This window comes from Salmo salar, unplaced genomic scaffold (genome assembly GCF_905237065.1).
Source record: "Salmo salar unplaced genomic scaffold, Ssal_v3.1, whole genome shotgun sequence".
Taxonomy (NCBI): Eukaryota; Metazoa; Chordata; class Actinopteri; order Salmoniformes; family Salmonidae; genus Salmo; species Salmo salar.
This window is the reverse complement of record NW_025550449.1, coordinates 57,501-65,000: the sequence shown is the minus strand read 5'-3', so window position 1 is coordinate 65,000 and position 7,500 is coordinate 57,501.

Below are 7,500 nucleotides of genomic sequence, written 5' to 3'. Positions count from 1 at the left end.
GGTCGTTCTGGGTCAGACTGCTCTACTAGGGCTAACCCTATGGGTCGTTCTGGATCAGACTGCTCTACTAGGGCTAACCCTATGGGTCGTTCTGGATCAGACTGCTCTACTAGGGCTAACCCTATGGGTCGTTCTGGATCAGACTGCTCTACTAGGGCTAACCCTATGGGTCGTTCTGGATCAGACTGCTCTACTAGGGCTAACCCTATGGGTCGTTCTGGACCAGACTGCTCTACCAGGGCTAACCCTATGGGTCGTTCTGGATCAGACTGCTCTACTAGGGCTAACCCTATGGGTCGTTCTGGATCAGACTGCTCTACTAGGGCTAACCCTATGGGTCGTTCTGGATCAGACTGCTCTACTAGGGCTAACCCTATGGGTCGTTCTGGATCAGACTGCTCTACTAGGGCTAACCCTATGGGTCGTTCTGGATCAGACTGCTCTACTAGGGCTAACCCTATGGGTCGTTCTGGATCAGACTGCTCTACTAGGGCTAACCCTATGGGTCGTTCTGGATCAGACTGCTCTACTAGGGCTAACCCTATGGGTCGTTCTGGATCAGACTGCTCTACTAGGGCTAACCCTATGGGTCGTTCTGGATCAGACTGCTCTACTAGGGCTAACCCTATGGGTCGTTCTGGATCAGACTGCTCTACTAGGGCTAACCCTATGGGTCGTTCTGGATCAGACTGCTCTACTAGGGCTAACCCTATGGGTCGTTCTGGATCAGACTGCTCTACTAGGGCTAACCCTATGGGTCGTTCTGGATCAGACTGCTCTGCTAGGGCTAACCCTATGGGTCGTTCTGGATCAGACTGCTCTACTAGGGCTAACACTATTGGTCATTCTGGATCAGACTGCTCTGCTAGGGCTAACCCTATGGGTCGTTCTGGACCAGACTGCTCTACTAGGGCTAACCCTATGCCTATGGGTCGTTCTGGATCAGACTGCTCTACTAGGGCTAACCCTATGGGTCGTTCTGGATCAGACTGCTCTACTAGGGCTAACCCTATGGGTCGTTCTGGATCAGACTGCTCTACTAGGGCTAACCCTATGGGTCGTTCTGGGTCAGACTGCTCTACTAGGGCTAACCCTATGGGTCGTTCTGGATCAGACTGCTCTACTAGGGCTAACCCTATGGGTCGTTCTGGATCAGACTGCTCTACTAGGGCTAAACCTATGGGTCATTCTGGATCAGACTGCTCTACTAGGGCTAACCCTATGGGTCGTTCTGGATCAGACTGCTCTACTAGGGCTAACCCTATGGGTCGTTCTGGATCAGACTGCTCTACTAGGGCTAACCCTATGGGTCGTTCTGGATCAGACTGCTCTACTAGGGCTAACCCTATGGGTCGTTCTGGATCAGACTGCTCTACTAGGGCTAACCCTATGGGTCGTTCTGGATCAGACTGCTCTACTAGGGCTAACCCTATGGGTCGTTCTGGATCACTGCTCTACTAGGGCTAACCCTATGGGTCGTTCTGGATCAGACTGCTCTACTAGGGCTAACCCTATGGGTCGTTCTGGATCAGACTGCTCTACTAGGGCTAACCCTATGGGTCGTTCTGGATCAGACTGCTCTACTAGGGCTAACCCTATGGGTCGTTCTGGATCAGACTGCTCTACTAGGGCTAACCCTATGGGTCGTTCTGGATCAGACTGCTCTACTAGGGCTAACCCTATGGGTCGTTCTGGATCAGACTGCTCTACTAGGGCTAACCCTATGGGTCATTCTGGATCAGACTGCTCTACTAGGGCTAACCCTATGGGTCGTTTCTGGATCAGACTGCTCTACTAGGGCTAACCCTATGGGTCGTTCTGGATCAGACTGCTCTACTAGGGCTAACACTATGGGTCGTTCTGGATCAGACTGCTCTGCTAGGGCTAACCCTATGGGTCGTTCTGGATCAGACTGCTCTACTAGGGCTAACACTATGGGTCGTTCTGGATCAGACTGCTCTGCTAGGGCTAACCCTATGGGTCGTTCTGGACCAGACTGCTCTACTAGGGCTAACCCTATGCCTATGGGTCGTTCTGGATCAGACTGCTCTACTAGGGCTAACCCTATGGGTCGTTCTGGATCAGACTGCTCTACTAGGGCTAACCCTATGGGTCGTTCTGGGTCAGACTGCTCTACTAGGGCTAACCCTATGCGTCGTTCTGGATCAGACTGCTCTACTAGGGCTAACCCTATGGGTCGTTCTGGATCAGACTGCTCTACTAGGGCTAACCCTATGGGTCGTTCTGGATCAGACTGCTCTACTAGGGCTAACCCTATGGGTCGTTCTGGATCAGACGAGACTACATCGGGAATCACCCTATGGGTCGTTCTGGGTCAGACGAGACTACATCGGGAATCACCCTATGGGTCGTTCTGGGTCAGACGAGGCTACATTGGGAATCACCCTGTGGGTCGTTCATTGGGACTCACCCCACCTGTATCGTTATAGGAATATTATAAAAACACATTTTTACAATGTATTTAATTTACTGTAATAAAAAACTATATTGACCAAAGATCTGCCTGTTTATTTCACTGTCTACCTGTCTACCTGTCTGTCTGACTGTCTACCTGTCTACCTGACTGTCTGACTGTCTACCTGTTTATCTGACTGTCTACCTGTTTATCTGACTGTCTACCTGTCTGTCAGACTGTCTATCTGTCTGTCTACCTGTCTACCTGTCTGTCTATCTGTCTATCTGTCTGTCTACCTGTCTATCTGTCTATCTGTCTGTCTATCTGTCTACCTGTCTGTCTGTCTGACTTTCTACCTGTCTATCTGTCTGTCTGACTGTCTACCTGTCTATCTGTCTGTCTGACTGTCTACCTGTCTGTCTACCTGTCTATCTGACTGTCTACCTGTCTATCTGACTGTCTACCTGTTTATCTGACTGTCTGCCTGTTTATCTGACAGTCTTACTAACTGTCTACCTGTCTATCTGTCTGTCTGTCTACCTGTCTATCTGTCTGTCTACCTGTCTATCAGACTGTCTACCTGTCTGACTACCTGTTTATCTGACTGTCTACCTGTTTATCTGTCTGTCTACCTGTCTATCTGACTGTCTACCTGTTTATCTGTCTGTCTACCTGTCTATCTGACTGTCTACCGGTTTATCTGTCTGTCTACCTGTCTATCTGACTGTCTACCTGTTTATCTGTCTGTCTACCTGTCTATCTGACTGTCTACCTGTCTATCTGACTGTCTACCTGTTTATCTGTCTGTCTACCTGTTTATCTACCTGTATACCTGTCTATCTGTCTGTCTACCTGTTTATCTGTCTGTCTACCTGTTTATCTGTCTATCTACCTGTCTATCTGACTGTCTACCTGTTTATCTGTCTGTCTACCTGACTATCTGACTGTTTATCTACCTGTCTACCTGTCTATCTCCTGTCTATCTGACTGTCTACCTGCCTGTCTACCTGTTTATCTGTCTGTCTACCTAACTACCTGACTGTCTACCTGTCTGTCTACCTGTTTATCTGTTTGTCTACCTGTCTATCTGACTGTCTATCTGTCTGTCTACCTGTCTATCAGACTGTCTACCTGTCTGTCTACCTGTTTATCTGACTGTCTACCGATTTATATGTCTGTCTACCTGTCTATCTGACTGTCTACCTGTCTATCTGACTGTCTACCTGTTTATCTGTCTGTCTACCTGTTTATCTACCTGTCTACCTGTCTATCTGTCTGTCTACCTGTTTATCTGTCTGTCTACCTGTTTATCTGACTGTCTGACTGTCTACCTGTTTATCTGTCTGTCTACCTGACTATCTGACTGTTTTCTACCTGTCTACCTGTTACTGTCTGTCTACCTGTCTATCTGACTGTCTGTCTACCTGTCTATCTGCCTGTCTACCTGTTTATCACTGACTGTCTACCTGTATCTGCCTGTCTACCTGTCTATCTGTCTGTCTACCTGTCTATCTGACTGTCTACCTGACTGTCTGACTGTCTACCTGTCTATCTGTCTATCTGAATGTCTACCTGCCTGTCTACCTGTTTATCTGTCTGTCTACCTGTCTATCTGCCTGTCTACCTGTTTATCTGACTGTCTACCTGTTTATCTGTCTGTCTACCTGTCTATCTGACTGTCTATCTGACTGTCTACCGGTTTATCTGTCTGTCTACCTGTTTATCTGTCTGTCTACCTGTCTATCTGCCTGTCTACCTGTTTATCTGACTGTCTACCTGTTTATCTGTCTGTCTACCTGTTTATCTGTCTGTCTACCTGACTATCTGACTGTTTATCTACCTGTCTACCTGTCTACCTGTCTATCTGACTGTCTACCTGACTGTCTGACTGTTTACCTGTCTATCTGACTGTCTACCTGCCTGTCTACCTGTTTATCTGTCTGTCTACCTAACTACCTGACTGTCTACCTGTCTATCTGCCTTTCTACCTGTTTATCTGACTGTCTACCTGTCTATCTGACTGTCTACCTGTCTGTCTACCTGTCTATCTGTCTGTCTACCTGTTTATCTGTCTGTCTACCTGTTTATCTGACTGTCTACATGTTTATCTGACTGTCTACCTGTTTATCAGACTGTCTACCTGTTTATCTGCCTGTCTACCTGTTTATCTGACTGTCTACCTGTCTGTCTACCTGTCTATCTGTCTGTCTACCTGTTTATCTGACTCTCTACATGTCTATCTGACTGTCTACCTGTTTATCTGCCTGTCTACCTGTTTATCTGACTGTCTACCTGTCTGTCTACCTGTCTATCTGTCTGTCTACCTGTTTATCTGACTCTCTACATGTCTATCTGACTGTCTACCTGTCTATCTGACTGTCTACCTGTTTACCTGACTGTCTACCTGTCTATCTGTCTGTCTACCTGTCTATCTGTCTGTCTATCAGACTGTCTACCTGTCTATCTGACTGTCTACCTGTCTACCTTACTATCTGACTGTCTATCTGACTGTCTACCTGTCTATCTGACTGTCTACCTGTTTATCTGTCTGTCTACCTGTTTCTGACTGTCTACCTGCTTCTGACTGTCTACCTGTTTATCTGACTGTCTACCTGTTTATCTGACTGTCTACCTGTTTATCTGTCTGTCTACCTGTTTATCAGACTGTCTATCTGTCTGTCTACCTGTTTATCAGACTGTCTATCTGTCTATCTACCTGTCTATCTGTCTGTCTACCTGTCTGACTGTCTACCTGTTTATCTGTCTGTCTACCTGTCTATCTACCTGTCTATCTGTCTGTCTACCTGTCTACCTGTCTGTCTACCTGTCTATCTGACTGTCTACCTGTTTATCTGTCTTTCTACCTGTTTATCTGTCTGTCTACCTGTTTATCTACCTGTCTATCTGTCTGTCTACCTGTTTATCTGACTGTCTACCTCTTTATCTGACTGTCTACCTGTTTATCTGACTGTCTACCTGTCTCTGACTTCTTGCTGTCTTGTCTATCTGACTGTCTACCTGTCTATCTGTCTGTCTACCTGTCTATCTGACTGTCTACCTGTCTATCTGACTGTCTATCTGTCTATCTGACTGTCTACCTGTTTATCTGTCTGTCTACCTGTCTATCTGACTGTCTACCTGTCTATCTGACTGTCTACCTGTCTACCTGTCTGTCTACCTGTTTATCTGTCTGTCTACCTGTCTATCTGACTGTCTACCTGTCTATCTGACTGTCTACCTGTCTATCTGACTGTCTACCTGTCTATCTGACTGTCTGACTCATTTATTAGCTGACCTGTTTAATACTATATAGGTTATTACTGTACTATATAGGTTATTACTGTACTATATAGGTTAGTACTGTACTATATAGGTTATTACTGTAATATATAGGTTAGTACTGTACTATATAGGTTATTACTGTAATATATAGGTTATTACTGTACTCTATAGGTTAGTACTGTAATAGATAGGTTAGTACTGTACTCTATAGGTTAGTACTGTACTATATAGTTTAGTACTGTAATATATAGGTTATTACTGTACTATATAGGTTATTACTGTACTATATAGGTTATTACTGTAATATATAGGTTAGTACTGTAATATATAGGTTAGAACTTTACTATATAGGTTAGTACTGTACTATATAGTTTAGTACTGTACTATATAGGTTAGTATGTACTATACAGGTTAGTACTGTACTATATAGGTTAGTATTGTAATATATAGGTTAGTACTGTAATATATAGGTTATTACTGTACTATATAGGTTAGTATTGTAATATATAGGTTAGTACTGTAATATATAGGTTATTACTGTACTATATAGGTTATTACTGTACTATATAGGTTATTACTGTACTATATAGGTTATTACTGTAATATATAGGTTAGTACTGTAATATATAGGTTAGAACTTTACTATATAGGTTAGTACTGTACTATATAGTTCAGTACTGTACTATATAGGTTAGTATGTACTATATAGGTTAGTACTGTACTATATAGGTTAGTATTGTAATATATAGGTTAGTACTGTAATATATAGGTTAGTACTGTAATATATAGGTTATTACTGTACTATATAGGTTAGTACTGTAATATATAGGTTATTACTGTACTATATAGGTTAGTATTGTAATATATAGGTTAGTACTGTAATATATAGGTTAGTATTGTAATATATAGGTTAGTATGTACTATATAGTTTAGTACTGTACTATATAGGTTAGTATTGTAATATATAGGTTAGTACTGTACTATATAGGTTATTACTGTACTATATAGGTTAGTACTGTAATATATAGGTTATTACTGTACTATATAGGTTAGTATTGTAATATATAGGTTACTACTGTACTCTATAGTTTATTACTGTACTATATAGGTTAGTATGTACTATATAGGTTAGTACTGTAATATATAGGTTAGTATTGTAATATATAGGTTAGTACTGTAATATATAGGTTATTACTGTACTATATAGGTTAGTACTGTAATATATAGGTTAGTATTGTAATATATAGGTTAGTACTGTAATATATAGGTTATTACTGTACTATATAGGTTAGTACTGTACTATATAGGTTAGTATTGTAATATATAGGTTAGTACTGTAATATATAGGTTATTACTGTACTATATAGGTTAGTACTGTAATATATAGGTTAGTACTGTAATATATAGGTTAGTATGTACTATATAGGTTAGTACTGTAATATATAGGTTAGTATTGTACTATATAGGTTAGTATTGTAATATATAGGTTAGTACTGTAATATATAGGTTAGTACTGTACTATATAGGTTAGTATTGTAATATATAGGTTAGTACTGTACTATATAGGTTAGTATGTACTATATAGGTTAGTACTGTACTCTATAGGTTAGTACTGTACTATATAGGTTAGTACTGTAATATATAGGTTAGTACTGTACTATATAGGTTAGTATTGTAATATATAGGTTAGTACTGTACTATATAGGTTAGTATTGTAATATATAGGTTAGTATTGTACTATATAGGTTAGTACTGTACTATATAGGTTAGTATTGTAATATATAGGTTAGTACTGTACTATA